Genomic DNA, 21,880 nt, shown 5'->3' with positions numbered 1-21,880 from the left:
AAGGTGCAGTTGGTTCAAACCATGATAGTGTATGTTTGAACCCCCTCTCAGCCCTGTGTATTTCACTGTCTCCTAAGGGCTGGTGACAGCAGGCATTTATTTTATTTTATTTTATTTTATTTTATTTTATTTTATTTTTTATTTTATTTTATTTTTGCTTTTTTCTTGTGTTGATTTGTTTTTATTTATTTTTAATATAATTTATTGTCAAATTGGCTAACATACAGTGTGTAATGTGTGCTCTTGGTTTTGGGGGTAGATTCCCGTGATGCATCGCTTACATACAACAACACCCAGTGCTCATCCCAACAAGTGCCCTCCTCAATGCCCATCACCCATTTTCCCTTCTCCCCCGCCCCCCATCATCTGTCAGTCTGTTCTCTGTATTTAAGAGTCTCTTTTGGTTTGCCTCTCTCCCTCTCTGTTTGTAACTATTTTTTTCCCCTTCCCCTCCCCCGTGGTCTTCTGTTAAGTTTCTTAAGATCCACATGAATGAAAACATATGATATCTGTCCTTCTCTGACTGACTTCTCTCACTCAGCAAACTACCCTCAGTTCCATCCACGTTGCTGAAAATGGCATGATTTCATTCTCATTGCCAGGTGGTATTCCATTGTGTATGTAAACCACATCTTCATCCATTCATCAGTTGATGGACATTCGGGTTCTTTCCATGATTTGACTGTTGTTGAAAAGCGCTGATTCATAGGGGCACATGTACCCCAATGTTTACAGCAGCGCTTTCAACAGTAGACAGCAGGCATTTAGAGGTAGGTGCAGTCAGGACCAACTGGTCCCCGAGTATCAGCTTTATGCTCCCACCTTGTTGCCCCTGCAAGAGGGTTTCCATATAGCTCTCTTCTGAGATTAAAAAAAAAAAAATCGCTATTCAAATAGCTTCAGGTGACAGTTTGCCGAAGACTGCAGATGCTCGTCATGTCATGAGGGTGGCTTCTTGAGTCTTAACCACCCCTCCCTTCAGTTTTGAGTTCCTTATTACCCTCTAGTTTTGCTCAATAAACTGTTGACTGTTGTTCTATATGATTGATAAAATGAGAGTAAGACATTTATGAGAGTGTTCCCTTCTTCTCTGAAAGCCTCATCTGTGGACCCCAAATGAAGTCTTCAGATGCCACAGTCTTTTCAACCCAGAAAATCCAGAGCTAAATATCCGACCTTGAGTTTTGTGATGGAGTAAGTTGTTGCTTCCAATTCTCCTCTCACTTGGGGAACAAGAGCACTGGTTGGGCATGTGGGATGTGCCAAGAAGTTTGGCAATGTAAGGAGTTTCTGTCTTGCTCTGGAAAGCATTTAAAATTACTTAAAAATGATTTTGCTACTGATGAGCTCATGTAAACCTCCAGGGGTTCTCTGAATTGTTGCTTAAAATTAGAATCGGTTTCAAAAACAACAGGCCAAACCTTAGATTGATTTCCAGTTTGTACTTGTAAAGTAATACTTGGTTTTATTGAGTCAAATTTACTTATTTTTACTCTTGCAAAAGCCAGAGCAAGTGGAAGTTTGCCAGAGGAAAAGAAAATGAAAGAGGGCAGGGCTCCCAATGACTGTTGAAGATTATTTTCATTAAGTGGAAATATGTTTTCCAGTCATGAATGCCCTGGTGTCAGAGACAGGATCTAACTTCATTCACCCCCTCTGCTCCCCCAGTCATCTTTGTTTTATCTGGTTGTTAATTTTTATCTCCCTATTAGGAATTTATTTTTTGTGTCCAGTGTTAAGTGTAGACTTAACATTCAATCTGACTGCTGCAGAGGTAATGGGGAAAACCCATCATAATAAACCCACATAAAAATAATCCCAAGAAGAAGTCCTACTTTTTAAAAAAATTTAATGTTTATTTATTTTTGAGAGAGACAGAGAGACAGAGCACAATGAGGGAGGAGCAGAGAGAGAGCAGCTGAGCTGTCAGCACAGAGGCTCGAACTGATGAAGTCAGACGCTTAACTGACTGAGCCACCCAGGTACCCCAAGAAGAAGCCCTTCTTAATCCAAACATGGATTTTCTTTCTTTCTTACTCTATTTTAATATTTTGAATACTTAACATTGGCCAATTTTTCCCCCTTTTGTGTTCAGTGAACATTTTGGGACATCTTTTCTGTCCTGTTATCTTTTTAATCTCATTAAGTGAATCCAGTTGACTGTGGGTATTAGTGCTTTTTCTCACATTATCAGTGACCAGAATTTTATTGTTCTTGAACATTTATAAGGGTGAGTACTTTCCTTGGTGAATTATTATTGTGCATTAATTCTGCTATCATGCTGAATTCTTGGGATTTCAAACCTGCCATCAGCCACAAGAGATTTGTGCTTGTTTTAATCATTTTACTTCAATCACAGCTACTGTTTGATTCTGTAGACTCTTCAAAGAATACTGTCACTAACACATTAAATCCAACTTGTGGATCAGTATAAGCATTTTCTGTGTTCAAGGCAATAAATGGATTTGGGTTTAATTATTTTTAAGAATGTAAAGAAGAATAAAACATGGACCTTTCCCTCGATTTAACTCCCCATATAATGCGGCTCTAATGACATAGTTTTCTTCCATCTTGACTGGTCAAACGTTACATGATTTTTTGCTCAGTTTGCTGTGATGGGTGGTTTACACCAGTGCTTCCCAAACTTTAATGGACGGTGAATCACGTGGGTATCAGATTCTGGTTTTCTGTAGGTCTGAGGAAGGGCATATGATTCTGCCTTTCTACCCCCCACCCCAACCCCACCATGGGATGCTGATGTTGCTGGTTTTCAGCCTACTTTGAGTAGTGAATGTTTTCCATATTTCTGTTAGTCCAATGCACATTTAATATACCCTTCCGTGGGTTTGACTTCTAATACGATGGAGTTATCATAAATAATTTAATATATGGGAATAATTAAAAAATTTTTTTTCCTCCACGGGGCGCCTGGGTGGCGCAGTCAGTTAAGCGTCCGAGTTCAGCCAGGTCACGATCTCGCGGTCCGTGAGTTCGAGCCCCGCGTCGGGCTCTGGGCTGATGATGGCTCAGAGCCTGGAGCCTGTTTCCGATTCTGTGTCTCCCTCTCTCTCTGCCTCCCCTGTTCATGCTCTGTCTCTCTCTGTCCCAAAAATAAACGTTGAAAAAAAAATTAAAAAAAATTTTTTTTTTCCTCCAAACCTCCAGAATGTACAACATCAAGAGTGAATCATAATGTAAAATGGGCTTTGCTGATTATGAAGCATCAGTGAAGGTTCATCAGTTGTAACAAATGTACCACTCTGGTGGGAGATTTGTTAATGGGGGAGGCTATGCATGAGTTGGGGTAGCGTGGTGGGGGGGGGTGGATATGGAAAATCCCTGTACCTTTCTCTCAATTTTGCCATGAACCTAAAACTGTTCTAAAACAATAAAGTAAAAAACACAAACAAAAAAAACCTTTTTTAACCCTTTGGTGGCAGAAAGTAGGACAAGACCTAGGCGTAGTTATAAAGGAGACAAATTGCTTCCCTCTCTCTTTTTTCAAAACTAGAAGATCTTTTAGTTTGGTCAAAAAGAAACCATATTTTTATGGGGCACCTGGGTGGCTCAGTCCGTTAAGCGCCCAGCTCTTGGTTTCGGCTCAGGTCATGACCTCATGGTTGTTGGGATCGAGCCCCATGTTGGGCTCTGTGCTAACAGAATCTGCTTGGGATTTTCTCCCTCTCGTTCTCTCTCTCTGACCCTTCCCCCACTTTCATGCGGGTGCATGCACCCACCTTCTGTCTCTCTCAAAATAAGTAAACTTCAAAAAATATATTTTAAACTGTGGTAAAGTACGCATCACGTAAAATTTACCATTGTAACCAATTTTAAGGGTACAGTTCATTGATGTTAAGTGTATTTATCCTGTTGCTCAACCATTACCACCATCCATCTCCAGAACTCTTTTTATCTTGCAAAACTGAAACTCTGTGCTCATTACACATAAGTTTCTCCTCCCTGCCTGCTCCTGGAAACCATCCTTCTACTCTGCATTTGACTACTCTAGGTGCCTCATACTGAGTGGGACCATTCTCTATTTGTCCTTTTGTGATGGGCTTATTTCACTTAGAATAATGTCTTCAAGGTTCATTTATACTATAGCATATGTCAGAACTTCCTTCCTTTTTAAGGTTGAATAATATTCCATTGTATAGACCTCACTTTTTCTTTCCTTTTATCTGTCCATGGCCACTTGGGTTACCATAGCAGTGAATAGTGCTGCTATGAACACGGGTGTGCAAATATCTCTTCACTTAGTCCTTACTTCCTGATTTCACCTTCTTCCCATCTTCAGGAACTCAGTTTTTCTCAAGTATACATCCCTCCCACACTAACCGCCTGCCCCCAGTGTGTGCACCTAACTAACCAAGGCAATACCACTCTGCCCAGAGAGGCTCCAATATCAGCTGTGCACTTTTTGATGTGGTTTAAGTGAGTGTGTTATCACATCATCTGCGTTTAAAAGCTTAACCCCAATTGTGGAATGAAGGACTTGCATTCAGAAACTTTCTGGAATTCCTTATGCCAAGTCTCTGCAGTGCTAAAAGAGTAAAGAAACAGCTGAGAGTCAAGATAAAGAAGAAAAGAGAACCCACAGTTCCCTGTAAAATAATGACATTAGTTAGGATCAAGTCTGGGTTTTCATCTGGTACTAGAATTCTTACTGGCCCACCTGGTTTTATTTATTTTTGGGTTAACTGTTTTTGTTATTTTTCTAGGTCTGTGAGTTCAGGCTTATTTCCCTCTAGGATCCAATCTGGAGCGGTGATAGTTCTTTAGATGGCTGGATCCTGAAATACATAAACTCTGTTCCACTTGTATTTATTTTAATGTTTGTACAAAGCTTTTATCATATTACCCTCAGTTATTTTGATTTTTACCTTGTTATATCTAAACACATTTAGGGGATGTTGAATAGAGAGAGCTGGAGATAGGTTGGTATTTGGAGTGATGGTAAATGTGCATAATAATAATTAACATGTGTTTAGTGCCTGCTGATTTACAGAGCACATTCACATTTATTAACTCTTCTGTTCCTCATATAAATTCTCTATGAGAATGGCAGATGGCCATATAACGAGTTTAATCTACATCTCTGTGTGTGGACACAAATTTGGGGAATTTTTTTCCCAGGATACATGACTTGGTCTGATCTACTTTTAAGATTTTTTATGTACATGTTAAGTACATTTAATTTTTTATATATAATACATAATACATTATATATGTATTTATATAATGTTATGTGTTTGCCTATATCTCTATATAGAAATATTTAGGTATCTATAACTTCATGAAGTAACACACACACACACACACACACACACACACACACATGGTTTCATGAAGTTGTGAGAACAACTGAGATAAAGAATGAGAAAGAGAACCTACTGGTGAGGCATAATTGACAGCCCCAGCTGTCAGACCTTTCTATCCACTGCAGTGTTCAGGCCAAGGCCACACTTTCCGTGGGCTGCTTCCAGCAAGGGACAGTAAGCAGGGTTGCTAGAACGGAATAATTTCTGCCCTGAAATGGGATGCTTCTGCCAGGCATCCTTGGCTGGGGAACTCTCTGTCTAAGTATTTCATTATGCATGGTTGAGAGACCTAAAAACTAGCACCTCTGTTACATGCCTGGGATTCAATCAAGAAATAAGACAAAAGAGTTGGTGTTTGGAGATTAGAATATACCTTACCTACCTTTATTACTGATTATGATTATACCCAGAAGGACTTATATTCAGGAGCAAGGACATCTCTAAAACTAACCTTTGGGACTGATCTCTAATAGCTCCAGGATTAATTAGACCTACCTACCTAGATACAGTCAGCAGTGGCCCCACACCTCCCCTGCATGCAAAGAGTAACTGAGTATCTCTATTTCCTGATCCACGTTGGCTCTTACAAGGAAGGGAAGAGGAGTAGGCAGAGATCCCCATCCCTCTTTCTCTATCCCAAACTTGCCAATCAGGTATATTACTCTCCTTCCACCTTTTGATTTAACATACATTTTGTTACCTTCTTTGTTTTGGATTGAGGTCAATCCAAAGAACACATACCCTTGAGTTTGAGGACTGCAATCAGAGTTTAAGTCATTGCTGAAGATACAAGCTAGGGGATGGGAAATGGTGTGATTACTTCATATGTGCAAATAGGCTAACAGCTATATGCATTTTTTAGAACAAAAAAGAAACCATGAGAAATGACTTAGTTTACCCCAGATGGAACCTAGGGCATTACATATAACATTCTGGCAAGCATTGAAGTATTTCACTAGTGAGTATATCATTTGATATTGTCCAGTAGCATGACCCAAAGGGTTTCTATCAGCCACCATCATATTGTCTTAATAGAATATCATCATGAAAAGTTATCATAGGAATGTACTTGAGACTTGAAGCCATTAAGCACAACTAATACCATTTCCTTTTTAAACAATTTTTAAAAATGTTTTTATTTTATTTTTAAGACAGAGACAGAACATGAGTGGGGATGGGGCAGAGAGAGAGGGAGACACAGAATCTGAAGCAGGCTCCAGGCTCTGAGCTGTTAGCACAGAGCCCGAAGCGGGGCTCGAACTCACGAACTGTGAGATCATGACCTCAGCTGAAGTCGGACGCTCAACCAATTGAGCCACCCAGGTGCCCCTATCATTTCCTTTTTGACAGGGTTTTTTAGAGAGGAATCAAGGGAATGCCATAGACCAAATGTATCTCATTTTAGCAAGGCATTTAACAAAATCTTTCATGGTAGAGAGTTGTGGTTGGAAAACAGTGAAGTCAGGTAGATTTGTAGCTATTTGAACAGATACTTTCAAAAGGCATTGAGTAGTAAGTCAATGCCAATTTTGAGGAAGGCTTTTAGTCTTGTGATCTGTAGGTCTTCTTGTTTTTGATCTTGGTTAGCAAATGAAGATATAATGGGTGTATTATCAATATGTAGAAGACATTGGGTTGGGAGATCTGACCACTATCTTGATGGCTTCTACTGGGACTATACATCAAATGGAAAATCTTGTATTTGAATTTTACAAGCAACTGACACCCAATTATGAAACTATATTTTGAAGGGGAGTTAACTTGACATTAGCTTCTGTGAAAATGATCTGGGAGTCATAGGGGATCACAAAGCTCAAAAGGAAGCAAGAATGAATCATGGCTGTAAGAAATTACTAATGCAAACTTGGTTTCTGTTAATAGAGTCTCCCAAGATGAATGGGAATGCTAACGTGTATTTCTCCCCACCCCACTCCACCCCTCTTTACCCCACCACTGCCCTTGGTCAGAGCACATCTGGGAATTTATGTCCACTTCTGGACATTATTTCTTAAATGGGGATATTGATGGACTTAATTCCATAGGAGTGGAACCAAGGATAAGGACAGTGAAAGACCTTCACATCTTGTCTAACTATAGACAGTAAGGACACTGGTGTCCTAGAGACACCATGATGTGCTGGATAAGAGATATCTTAAGGGAAAAGTGCTCAATTTGTGGCTTCATATTAATCTATTCATCAATTCAGTTCCATTGGGAGTCTCTAGAAGAAGGAATCAGGGCTGAGTATGTTATAGTGAGTGAGATACAGCTAAGTAAAAGGGAGACCGTCTTTCCGTTTGAGTCGTCCATGAATAGACTGGTGTGCCTTGTAACGAGCTTACTCGGAGGCCTTCGTGTTGGACACAGAAGGAAGCCTTGCATTGGGCATGACATTGAGTTAGCCAGCAGAGACCCTGCTTCATTTATCTTTGTGTCCCACGTCCTACCACACCATTGAGTGTTTGGTGAATGAGGTGAATATTTTTCAACTCCAGTAATTCCTGATTTTATGACATCACCTATAAACAGGATTAGATGAAAGTATTTTTTTTCTCTTCCAGCCAAACTCTTTAGACTATCACACCATCAATTTGTTCTTTTAATTTAAAAGATGGCACAAAGAAATGACTCACTGACTATCTTAAATCAGACATCACTATGAATAAGAACATTGTAGCTTTATTCTGTATAATCGCAATTTGAGAAATGAAAAGTCTCAAAAATGTCTAGATTGGATAAATGCCCTAACGTAGTTGGTTTTTTTTCCTCATATGATATTTTTTAAGTCTTTTTTCTTTTTCATTCCAGAAGCATTTATTGAGTGTTTTTTGAGGTTTTGTGACAATGGAAGACCCATTATAAATAAGCAATTGGTTTTTTTTTTTTTTTTTTTTTTTAATTTTTTTTTCAACTTTTATTTATTTTTGGGACAGAGAGAGACAGAGCATGAACGGGGGAGGGGCAGAGAGAGAGGGAGACACAGAATCGGAAGCAGGCTCCAGGCTCTGAGCCATCAGCCCAGAGCCCGACGCGGGGCTCGAACTCACGGACCGCGAGATCGTGACCTGGCTGAAGTCGGACGCTTAACCGACTGCGCCACCCAGGCGCCCCATCAATTGGTTTGTTTTTGAATGAAATTAATTTTACATATGAATTCTTGGAATTAATTGGATTAAGATTATTGTCTATATGATAATAATTCAAAAGTGGCTTCTCTGTTTTAGCTACTTTGATAACTGGTCAATTTTGATTTAAAACTATATTCAATATGGTTAAAAAAACAAAAGGGATTTGAGATTATTGATTTAGATCAAGTCTGAGTCTGTTCAAGCATAGTGAAGTAGAAATTCAGTTCTACTTTGTATTGTATGGATAAATCAAGTTATTTATTTATTTATTTATTTATTTATTTATTTATTTATTTATTTATAAATTTTTAAAAATGTTTTATTTATTTTTGAAAGAGAGAGAGAGAGACAGAGCATGAGTGGGGGAGGGGCAGAGAAAGAGGGAGACACACAGAATCTGAAACAGGCTCCAGGCTCTGAGCTGTCAGCACAGAGCCTGAAGTGGGGCTTGAACTTGGGAACAAGTTCATGCCATGAGCCAAAGTCAGATGCTCAACCAACTGAGCCACCCAGGCGCCCCAAGTACTGGTTTTATTTAATTCAGTAAACATTTACTAAGCACCTACAGTGGGCTGAGTAATGTTGAGCTCTTAGAGATGAGACGACTAAGACCTAGCTTTCAAAAACTGATATCTCAAGATTAATTTAGATATGTTCACAATTTCTCTATTATATTTTGTGAATGCAAGTAGCCCTTCTGCATCCCTGTTTCCTCTATCCCCTCCTTGGAGAGAATCCACAGCTATTTCCTGTCATTTCAGGCGCAGATTGTTTGGATGTGACTCAGCTCTGTTTTATTCTCACTCTCTATTTTTTATTTCAGTCAGAGCTTTTTAAATGAAACTTGTAGACTCAGGAGTTCCCTGCAGGAAAATAGTGGGTTTGGCCTCAATTTTCCCAATTTCCTATAAAACTCAAGCTTGGTGACAATGGCCCTAAAATCAACAAAGGACCATCATTCTTCAATGCACACACTAACACAATGAAGGACCCATTGTGATCCACAAGCCAGAAAACACCCAAAGGCTTAATGCATGAAATACTGGCAAAATTCGAGTGAAAAATAAACATAAAAAAACCCAGCACTGTCTTCTGAGATAATGCAGCTGAAGATTCAGGATGGGCAGATAGCTGATGGGTAGAGGATAGAGCCACGTGATTGTGTGATTGTTCATGGAATGTACTTCAGTTGAGTGAACATTTACTGAGAAATTTCTGCATGCTAGATACATGCCAGATGCTGGGCTCGTGTGTTGTTTAGGTAGAATAAAACCACCCCAAACTCCAGAGGCCTACTTATTTTTAAAAATAACAGTTTGAGGGGCGCCTGGGTGGCGCAGTCGGTTAAGCGTCCGACTTCAGCCAGGTCGTGATCTCGCGGTCCGTGAGTTCGAGCCCCGAGTCAGGCTCTGGGCTGATGGCTCGGAGCCTGGAGCCTGTTTCCGATTCTGTGTCTCCCTCTCTCTCTGCCCCTCCCCCGTTCATGCTCTGTCTCTCTCTGTCCCAAAAATAAATAAACGTTGAAAAAAAAAATAACAGTTTGAGAAGAGATAAATAAGGAAGGTGAGACTCTTGATCCTTAGCGGGTCTCACGAAGACTGGAACATGGCCTGGGCACTGGAAGGTGGTTCAGCCTGGTGGAGCAGACTGACATCCTTGTTGTTCCCTTGGCAGGGAAAGGCGTGACCTATGGAGAGTACCAGAAAGTACTAATTGTTTGATATCCACTCTCTTCTTTAATAACAGAGCCCTGGTTTTATTCAGACTGGTGACACACCCAGCTAAAAGGCAACATTTCCCAACCTCATGTGCATATTGGTGTGGCCATTTAGATGCAGGTGCACAGCCTTGGGTGACATCAGGAAATCTCTACCAAGGGGGACTAGAACAACAGGAAGGAGAACCTTTGGATTTTTTCTCTTTTGCTATCTTTATTCCTGGAATTTGAAAGTCTAGTAGCATCTTATGACCTTGTGGTTGGCAACCATGTTCAAAGGAGGTTGGAGCAGAGAAACCAAAGGAACCAGGATGCCTGTTCACATGAGGATCTACTATTCTAGCTCTGGATTGTTTTCCTCAGTTCGATCATCTTTTATGGGAGTCAATATCTCTTTATGTGCATGAGCTATTGTCATTGGCTCTTGGTTATTAACATCTGAGTGTAATTTCTGCTGATAGGGGAGGGCTCTTGTGTTCTGATGAAGAGGTGTCTGCTGTCTATATCTGCTCTTCCTCTGGTTCCTACTCTAATTTCTAAATTTTTTTCTTCCCATCATGGCTTCTCTTTACTATATCTCTGTGTGCATCTTTTGGCTTCTTTCTTTATCATCTGTTGTCCCCTCATACTGTAAGCCTTTCATTCAAGCCTGAGAGTGGGATCTGATGAATTCAGTTAATTCCTGTTGTCTTCTTTCAGCCAAGTCTTATAGGTGAGTTATCTGTACCTGGTCTCTGTGGGGAGCCACATGGTGTAAACCATAGCAGTCTCTCGTATGAAACCCCTCAGTGGAGTCCTGGATATAGTAGGCTCTTGGAATATAATAAATATTTCTCCCAAATTGATTTCATAAATGAGTAGGGCATGGTCCCTGCACTCTAAGAGCTCAGAGCCTGCTTCAGAAGAAGCACCCATACCGTTAAAATCCATTTCCAACTACAAGTCAGATAATAACAACAGTCAAAACAGCTCACATTTATTGTGTTCTTTGGTTTTTGTCTGACATTTTGCATGCATTATTTCACTTCATCCACACAAAGTTTAACTTGGGAAGTAGGTAAAATAGTTCCTCTCCGTTTACATGTAAGGATACAGGCTTGGAGAAGTGAAGCAGCTAGCTGAGTACCATACATCTGGGGAGTGAATAGGCAGAGAAGAATATCAAGTCACTGGAACCAGTGCCTTGTGCCATCTCCCAGAAATGAAAAATGGCTCATTTTTACATGGCAACATCTTGGTGTAGGAGGAAGGATACAGGATGGAGAGGTGGGAGATCTCAGTTCTGACGCACAGCTTTCTCTGTCTTTTTCCTTCTCTGGACCTCAGATCTTTTTCCATCTGTAAGACAGGGGGAGTAGATGAAATGGGTTTGAGTTTAAATCCTGGCTGGGCCTCGTGCTTGTCACATGGCACGAAGAGCCTCAGAACCATCAGAGCCGTGGAGGTTCTGGCCACTCTATTCAGCTTGGGCTCCAAGTGTAGCATTAATCCTCTGGGAAGAGACTCTTTAAAAAATCCACTTCATGTAGAATAGATCTACATTGTCCAGGGGACATCTGAGGCATGAACCAGAAGATGTGTTAAAGAAGCTTACCATGATGCTGAACAGCCCACACCTGGAGGCAGACAAGGCTCTTGGCAACTAGGTCAGCTCTAGTCCACCTTTTATATGGTATTTCCCCTCCTTTCCCTACTCACGTAAGTGACCAGTGTTCTTAATGTGAACCTGTTCCCTAGATTGCTTGCAGGAGGCAGCATAGCAAACTGGAATGCGTATGGGCATGTACTAGTCCGAGTTCTCCAGAGAAGCAGAACTGGAGAACTGTCTACCTATATCTATACCTGCTTATGTGGAAATTTATTATGAATTCGTTGATGTGATTATGGATGCTGAGAAGTCCCATGATCTGCCGGCTGCAAGCTGGAAACCCGGGAAAGCTGGTGGTATAATTTAATCTGAGTCTGAAGGCCAGTGAACCAGGGGAGCCAATGGTATAAATCTCAGTCTGAAGGCAGGAGAAGATGAGATGGAACGTCCCAGGTCAAGCAGAGGCAGGAAAGAAGGAGCAGGTTTTTCCTTCCTCTGCCTTTTCTTCTCCTCAGGTCCTTAATGGATTGGATGATGTCCACCTACATTGGGAAGGCAGTGGACTGAGTCCACAGATTCAAGCACTGATCTCATTGGGAAACACCCTCACAGACATATCCAGAAATACTGTTTAATCTGGGCACCCCGTGGCCTAGCCAAGTTGACAGAATTAACCATTGCAAGTCTGCCCCTGTCAGTTTGGCACCCACTTAATCTCCAAATGAAGTTAATAACAAGGTCCTAATTGTGCCTAACATGATACATCTATCCTGCGTACAACCAAAAATGGACTAGCCCCTTCCTTAGGAGCGGAGGTGAAGTCCTTGAGTGCTGATTACTCTTCTTGATATCCTGTAACTGAAATACTGCCATGATGTAAAATTAGCAATACTTAACTACTATGATATAAAACCAGTCCATCTTATGTTACATGATAAGGGAGTAAGAGAGGAAGGAAAACAAAGATGATATCTACATATATGTATACACACAAATGTACTCATACCAAAACGAGTGGAAGGTGGAAATATTCATGACACTACCTGTGAACAGGGAGGGCTACCTTCAACCTGCCAGAAAAAGGCAGACCCCAGCCAGAGGGGGCCAGCTACTGCAGCTGTGGCCACATTTTCACATCGTCACCGTTCATAGTCCACTCTGCATTAGGACTGCGCGTCTAATGTTGCAAAGCAGCCCTTGCAGGGGTCAGGACCCAAGAATCAAGTTGGGGTGATAGAGAACATGGTGGATTTGAAGTCAGGTGATCTGCACTTTAATTTTTTTTTACAGCTTTGTTGAGATGTAGTTCATTTACCATACGATTCACCCACTTGAAGTGTATAATGCATTGGCTTTTAGTATTATTCAAAGTTGTGCAACCATCCCCACCATCAATTCTAGAGCATTGTCATTGCCCCCCAAAGAAGCCCTGCATCCCTAATATGTCATTCTCAACTTTTGCATTCCCTGAGCCCTGGTCAACCGTGAATCTACTTCTGTTGGTATAGATTTGTGCATTCAGGACATTTCATATAAATGTATTCGTGCAATGTGTGGTCCTTTGTGACTGTCTTCTTTCATCTAGCCTGACGTTTTCAAGGTTCATCCATGTTGTAGCATCTATCAGTACTTGATTCCTTGTTATGGAAGAATAAAATTTCATTGTATAAACATAAGACATTTAGTTTATTCATCAGTTGGTAGACATTTGGGCTGTTGCCACTTTCTATTATGTATGAACATTCATGAGCTAGTTTTTGTGTGAACCTGGGTTTTCATTTCTCTTCAGTATCCACAACACCATTTCTTGAGACCTCTTTCCAAGAGCCCTAGGTCTCTATATAAGAGATGCTTATATAGAGCATCTTATAAGCATGCTTGTGCTCCCAAGCATCTGGGAGGTTGGAATTAAGAATTTCCTGCAAGAATGTTACTTCTGTTTCCCTGTGTTGCACTTTTGCTGCCACTTTCCAAGACCAGAGATTGTGCCCCCTCAAACAGGGTGTCAAGATCATACTACACAGTCCTAAGAAGAAATGCCCATAGTCTGAACACATCAGAGCCCTGCTCTGGTTGGCTTTCTAGAACAATCAGGGTAAATTATACAGAGAGGCCCCTGTTATGAACCTCTCTGTTGGGTGCCAGCCTCCACCCTTGCTTTGTAATCCCATGGGCACAGTTAAATTCCCCAGAGAAATGAGCTACCTGGTGGTTCGTTGGGGCTATCCATTCCAGACAAGTCTGCTCCACTCAAACTGCCCTTCCCCAATCCACTTCTCTATCCTCTCCCCTGCCTGAGCCCTTCACTCACCGTTCCCCTGCATGACCCGAGTCTTGGCCTAAACTGCCTGTGTATGGTGTTCCAGCATTTTCTGTTCTCCGAGAAGAAGACAAGTTTTCTCAGATCTGGGTAAAAAGGCCTTCTTTGCTGACACATGACTGTTGGGAATAGTTAACATATGTAAAGGATTATACTTTGTTGACTGGACTTTTAAATGGGTAAATGAGAAGTTAGAGAATTGAAAGTGAGGAGAACATTTGAGTCTGGTTGAATGTGTTCTGATGAAAAGCCATGAGGAACTTTTCAAAGTAATGGTACCATTCAGTAGGAGTAATGTCAACAAAGCATAACCTGTTCTACCAGTAATATTATGACTAATATTCAACATGTAACCCACCTGATCCGAAATCCTGTTTGTTTTCATAGGAGAAATATTACTATATAACTAGGATTCTATAGCACTCCAATACCTCGTAAAATACAGAATCATACTAAAGTGAAAATGTATAATTATTTTAGGGGCACCTGGGTGGCTCGGTCAGTTAAGTGTCTGGCTCTTGATTTTGGCTTAGGTCATGATCTCACAGTTCGTGGGTTTGAGCCCTGTGTTGGGCTCCATACTGACAGTGAAGATCCTGCTTGGAATTGTCTCTCTCTTTCTCTCTGCCACGCCTTGACTCATGCTCTTTCTCTTAAAGAAATAAACTTAAAAAATGAATAATCGTAAACCGATTATTGGCTACTTTTTTGGTACCTAAGTTCAGATCAATATATCAGAGAAATGTCACCAAATCAGCAAATGCATATTGAATATCTACTAGGTTGCTAACAGTAGACCATACGCTATGGAATACAGAGGGAGGTATACCCACGGACACAGGGAGGCACGCAGAAGGATGTTTACTGCAGCATTATTTAAAACCAGAGCAACTGAGGAAAAAAATCCACATGTCCATAAATAAGAAATGGAGAAAAATATAGTTCATCCAAACCATGAGATACTGGGCAGACTTTTTAAAAAAATCAAGCTTGATATATATGTACAAGCATGAGAAGATAGTACTGAATACAAATAATGCAGGACAAGGACATAGATTGTGACATACAGGTTAAAAAAACATATCCACACAGTGCTGTGCTATTTGCTAGATTACATATATGTGGATGTAGAAGCACAGAAAAAGGTGTTGAAGGACACATCCTAACCTGGTAATAGTTACCACATTTCACTCAGGGCCAAGGTGAGTGAGGCAGTGGAATTTTAACCTTGACTGCAATATACCCTTTTGTTTTACAAGGAAAAACCACTCGTGGATTCTTAGTGAATTTAAAACTGACATTTCTTTAAAGAATATAGATGCAATTTTGACCTAAAACAAAGCATAAAATTTTAAATAGTAAAATGATATCTGTTTGTAGGAATCAAGAAGCTACTTTAATAGGTAAGATCTATGTATTTAAAGTATTAAATAATAAACACTTTTTAAGTGTCCTAAACCACTCTGGGCAATTACAAGAGAAGATATGAGGCAAAATATGATTAATATCCAAATAAATGGTACAGACAAAAAGTGATAGAGAAATAGAATGGAATAAGAAAATAAGTTATTCCAACAGGTCAGCAAATTCTAGAACAAGATTTGATACACTGTCTTGTGTCAAAACTTTTTTTTAATTAAAAAAAAGTTTTTAAATGTTTATTTCTGAGCGAGAGAGAAAAAGAGCGAGAGAGAGAGCGAGAGAATGCATGGGACAGGCAGAGAGAGAGGGAGACACAGAATCCTAAGTAGGCTCCAGGCTCTGAGCTGTCAGCACAGAGCCTGATGCGGGGCTTAAACCCACGAGCCATGAGATCATGACCTGAGCTGAAGTCAAGGCTTAACTGACTGAGCCATCCAGGCGCCCCTCAAGACATTCTTTTTAAAATTTAATTAAAAAATTTGAATATGTAGTACATTCTCATAGTTCAAACTCCAAAGCATAAGAAAGTGTATACAATGAAAATTTGCCTTTCTACCCATGTCCCTTGGCCACCCAGTTTATTCTAGCAGGCGCAATCACTGTATTTTTTCCAGAGAAAATTTTAAAGTATATACAGAAAATACATGTAGACGTTTTTCTTCCTCCTCTTTAATGCAAATGGTAGCAAATGACTCTCTCTCCTTCATCTTGTTTTTTCATTAAATAATATATCTTCAAGAACATTCAGTATAGTATAGCTAGTCTCTTTCTTTTATTTGGAAGTGCTACAATTTATTTAAATGGTCCACTATTGATAGGGATCTAGAATGTTGGCATCATTTTGCAGGATGATCAACACATTCTTGAGTAACTTAAGTGATTCCCAATTGGTGGTGTCCTCATGTTCCACACTGGAAACCAATATCACATACTTTTGGTCATTAGCTATTTTTAGGGTTGAAAATGTACAGAGTTCAACAACAAGGGCTCTTGATTAGCGTAACTGAAAAAAAAAATCATGAGTCTCTTGGAAGTATTATGGCAGGTTATTAGATGTTACTTGATGCTTACCCAAGCTGTGGGCAAAACTATAGTGACTGAAAACAGATCCATGGTTGTCAGGGGTCAAGGTGGTGGGAGTTGATTCACTGAAAAAGGACACAAAGGAAATTTTGGAGGTGATGGAAAATGTTGTATATCATAATTGTGATAGTGGTCATAAAAGTGTATACACTGAATTGTACACTTAAAATTAGTGAGTTTTATTGCATGTAAATTATATCTCGATAGAGCTGATTTTAAGAAAAAGGAGCCTTGGCATTTTCCCATTGGGCCAAATCAAAGACAGATTTTTCAGGAGTAACTGGTCACTGCTGTTATTTTTTCCTATACTCCTCCAAAGTGAGAAATGCTCAGTTATCCTCAGAGGTACTTCTAGAGAAGTAGCCATCACAGACTTTAGAGAGAAAGGCCAACTCATGCAATATTCCAAAAATTTAGCATCTGGTCCTGTTATTGTGCTAATTCCTAATTAGATACAGTGGCCATATTTAAGTTCAGTTATGGCATCTAACTCCTTTCTAAATTCAGATCCTCATCACTCAACTTTTGCTGCTTTCCCCCATCATTGGAAAACCATTGAGTTGGAGACAGCGAATTTAACTTCCGAGTCCTGCTTCCCTTCTGATTCTTCTGCTACCAGGTAGTGGTGATCAGTTACGGTCTCATAGATCAGATAGCTACTGAGAATATGGATTAGCATGCTGTTCTGTGAGAAGGTAACCAAGGGAAAAAGTTTCATAAACCTTTCGCTAGGATGCATACAGCTTTTGTAAAATTTCGTGCAAGCTGTTAATAGTCTATGTTTTTTTGTTCTTGTCTATAAAGTGGAAATACTTATATACACGTAACAGGGATGTGTCACACGTATTATATTAGCTCCTATATTGCATGTACTCAATAAGTATAAGTTACCTTTAAAAAGTTAATAGTTTACCATGTCTGTGATTTTCCAAAAATGGATTTCCTGGTAGCTATATTTTATGTTCTAACCTGTCCTTTTTGTGAAAAAGTCTTTCAATTCACAGCCCACCTTTGTGATCAAGGAAGTTTTTTTTTTTAATGTTTATTGTTGAGAGAGAGAGAGATAGTGCATGAGCAGGGAAGGGGCAGAAAGAGAGGGAGACACAGAATCCAAAGCAGGCTCCAGGCTCTGAGCTGTCAGCACAGAGCATGACGCGGGGCTCGAACTCATGAACTGTGAGATCGTGACCTTAACGTGAGTCGGACACTTAACTGACTGAGCCACCCAGGTGCCCCAGGGAAGATTTTTATAACATGGATGTCCACCATCTCCAATCTCCCTTCCAAACATACTACTGATTTTTAAACAAGACATATTTTCCTAGACTACACTATTTCAAAATACTTAATCAGAATCCAGCATTCTTTCTTAGAGAATATAGGATGCATTTTTTTTACACAATGCATTACAAGAAAACCTGATCTTTAGGAGCATAAGAACAACTCCTTATTTTTTAACTTGTTTTACTTTTTATTTTTTTAAAATTTACATCCAAATTAGTTAGCATATAATGCAACAATGATTTCAGGAGTAGATTCCTTACTGCCCCTTACCTGTTTAGCCCATCACCCCTCCCACAACCCCTCCCATAACCCTCAGTTTGTTCTCCATGAGTCTCTTCTGTTATGTTCCCCTCCCTGTTTTTATATTATTTTTGTTTCCCTTCCCTATGTTCATCTGTTTTGTCTCTTAAAGTCCTCATATGAGTGAAGTCGTATGATTTTTGTCTTTCTCTGACTGACTAATTTCACTTAGCATAATACCCTCCAGTTCCATCCACATAGTTGCAAATGGCAAGATTTCATTCTTTTTGATTGCCACATACTACTCTATTGTATATATATATTACATCTTCTTTATCCATTCATCCATCAATGGACATTTGGGCTTTTTCCATAATTTGGCTATTGTTGATAGTGCTGCTATCAACATGGGGGTGCATGTGTCCCTTCAAAACAGCATACCTGTATCCCTTGGGTAAATGCCTAGTAGTGCAATTGCTGGGTCATAGGGTAGTTCTATTTTCAGTTTTTTGAGGAATCTCCATACTCTTTTCCAGAGTGGCTGCACAAGGTTGCACTCCCAAGAACAACTCCATATTTTTAGTACCTAACTTTTTGCTAATGAATTAATAACTGGAAATGGATTACACTCAAGGTGAAGCCCACTGAGCATTAGAATGCCAGATATTAAGTATTCCCAAGTGGGGACAGGTGGAAGTATGCCTTTTATCCAGACTACTGCTGTAATCTTTAAGTGTTTTACTCATGAGAAGACCCAAACCCTGATTATACAGAATAAACTTCACTGAAATGAAGGTGGGTATGAGGAAGGCATTGTCATGGTCCATTCATGCTTATTCTCAAAATTCAGTGTAGTTTGAATAATTTTGACTGTGAGCCCCACAGATTTAGGGCAACTTTATTTACTATCATGGTGCAGACTTGAAGTTCAGCTTTGTTGAAACACCACTACCTTCCCTAAGTTGGTATGAGCCTGGGAGAAGAATATCTATGCTCCAACTTCTACTTACGGGATTCTTTATTGGGTGATGTGTTAGAAATGCTTTGGGTTGATCAGGGAAATACAAATCAAAACTATAATGGCTAAAATTAACAACACAGGAAACAACAGGTGTTGGCGAGAATGTGGAGAAAGGGCCACCTTTTACACTATTGGAGGAAATGCCGACTGGTGCAGCCACTCTGGAACACAGAATGGAGTTTCCTCCAAAAGTTAAAAATAGAACTACACTATGATCCAGCAATTGCCCTACTAGGTATTTACCAACAGGATACAAAAGTACTAATTTGAAGGGATACATGCACCCTGATGTTTATAACAGCACTATCAACAATAGCCAAATTACGGAAAAAGTCCAAATATCTATTAACTTATCAAAAGAAGATGTGGTGTGTATATACAATGGAACATTACTCAGCCCTAAAAAACAGTGAATTCTTGCCATTTGCAACACCATGGATGGAGCTAGAGAGTATTATACTAAGCGAAATGAGTCAGTCAGAGAAAGACAAATACCATATGATTTCATTCATATGTGGAATTTAAGAAACACAACAGATGAACATGGGGGGGGGAGGAGAGGAAAACCAAGAAACAGACTCTTAAATTTTTTTTTAACATTTATTTATTTTTGAGACAGAGAGAGACAGAGCATGAACAGGGGAGGGGCAGAGAGAGGGAGACACAGAATCTGAAACAGGCTCCAGGCTCTGAGCTGTCAGCACAGAGCCCGACGCGGGGCTCAAACTCACGGACCGTGAGATCATGACCTGAGCTGAAGTCGGACGCTCAACCGACCAAGCCACCCAGGCGCCCCTAGAAACAGACTCTTAACTATAGAGAATGAACTGATAGTTATCAGAGGGGAGGTGGGCAGAAGGGTTACATAGGTGATGGGGATGAAGGAGTGAACTTGTTGTGATGAGTACCAGGTGATGTACAGAATTGTTGATTCACTAAATTGTATACCTGAAACTAATGTTACACTGTATGTTAACTAACGAATATAAATAGACACTTGGAACAAAACGAAAGCTTTGTGTTGCAAGTGACAGAAACCCAACCCGTAAGCGTGTACTTGAAGTAGAAATGGAGAATTTGTGGAATGCAAGGATTTCTTATCGAGTTGAAGAAGGATTTATAAATAAAATCTCAGAAAAAGCAAGGAAACATCTGAGCTTCAGAAATTATTAGCAGCCAGAACCTTTATCTCTGCAGGATTCTTTTTAGTCTGTCATCTCTTCTTGCCACATTTCTCCATTCTCTCTGATTGCAGACCAGGTCCCTCCCAAGAATTGTATTCCATAGCTTTTACCCCCGAGAATACTGAATCCCTGCTCCTACCTCAGTTAAAATCCTCTGAGTAGTCAGGCTTGGGTGGAGTACTATCCCCAAACCAGCAAACCTTGGCCAGGAAGGTGAAGACACAAAGCAAAGGTAAGCCTCCTGGAGACCAGAAGAGAGACTCCTGAGCCAGGCAGACTCCCGTTTGGTGCCCATCACAGTGACCTGGTCCTAGGACTCTCCAGGTGCCTGGGCATCTCTGTATTTCCTGCAAAACACCCTATGTGCCTGATATGCTTCTGTGCTGACCTCCAGGTGCAGAAACATGGTGGGACTCTGGGTGAAAACACCTGGAGACCACATCTAAATCTTGGGCCCAGGGCAAAAGATTCTCTTGGCCACAGGAGAAAGTGTGGGAAAGGTGCAGAGAAATTTCTTGTGCCATGCATCCTAAAGCAACGCCCATTTCTTAGAGCCAGGGGTGAACATGAGCACTTTGACAGTTTCTTTTCCCTCGGAAAGACATGTCAAAGGGCTAACTCATTCATTTACCTTACTACCTTTGAAAAGACTCATTCCGCCTCTCCGTCTTTGAGATGCCCAACAGAGACACTCATTGGATTTTATATCACAAATAATTTGTTCTTTTGGATGAAAGGGTTTGCTGAGGCAGCAGATTCCCCTGATCGATTCTTTATTTGTGCATTAAAATAGAGTAGGTCTGCTGTTTTAATCCTGGACCAGAAAGGATGTAAAAGGCGTTTGATCTCTGGTTCGTGATGGAGCTCCTCAGGTCTTGGATAGATTATTTCTGAATAGGTGCCCTTCGCCCAGAATTCTAGTGACTTCTCCAGGGCCAGAGGTAAACTGTATCCAGAGATGAAAGGACAGTTGTTTCCCTATAAAGCCTCATAAATCAGTTTCGATATCATCCCTGTTTTGTTTTATTTTATTTTTTCTGGCACCACAACATTGGGGCTGTTTGATGCATTTCACGGCAAATATGTGTTCAGAGCCATTCGGTTTTCTTTTGTGATGAAAAGTGTTACCTCAAAAAAACGAGCTGATAAACGGAGAGGCAAAGTGAAGTGAACACCCACCCAGCACCAGGCTCTGAGAATCCAACATCTGATTGTACTTACTGGGGAGGAAACTTAAAAAAAAAATACCACAACAACCCAACTTTCATTTCTTGCTTCTTTTATCCTTAAGCTCAGCAATAAACTAACACTCTTTGGTTAAAAAGTCAAGGGAACAGATGTATAATTCTGGTGCTTCAGCATCTAGATTTCAAATGGAGTGTGTAAATTACGAGAGCGCCTCTTGTGGCTCAGTGGGGAGGAGCCTCGAGGAGCATTCATGGCATGGCTGTCCGTCATCCAGGCCTTCTGCCCATCCTGGGAAACAGCCTCTCTCCTGGCTGGCTGGCTCAGTTGGCTGGAGGATGGTGCAAACAGATGCCCTTTGGAAGGCTGTTCGTTGCTCAGAGTGGA

The sequence above is a fragment of the Felis catus genome, chromosome D4 (assembly GCF_018350175.1).
Source record: "Felis catus isolate Fca126 chromosome D4, F.catus_Fca126_mat1.0, whole genome shotgun sequence".
NCBI lineage: Eukaryota > Metazoa > Chordata > Mammalia > Carnivora > Felidae > Felis > Felis catus.
This window is presented reverse-complemented; position numbering follows the sequence as displayed.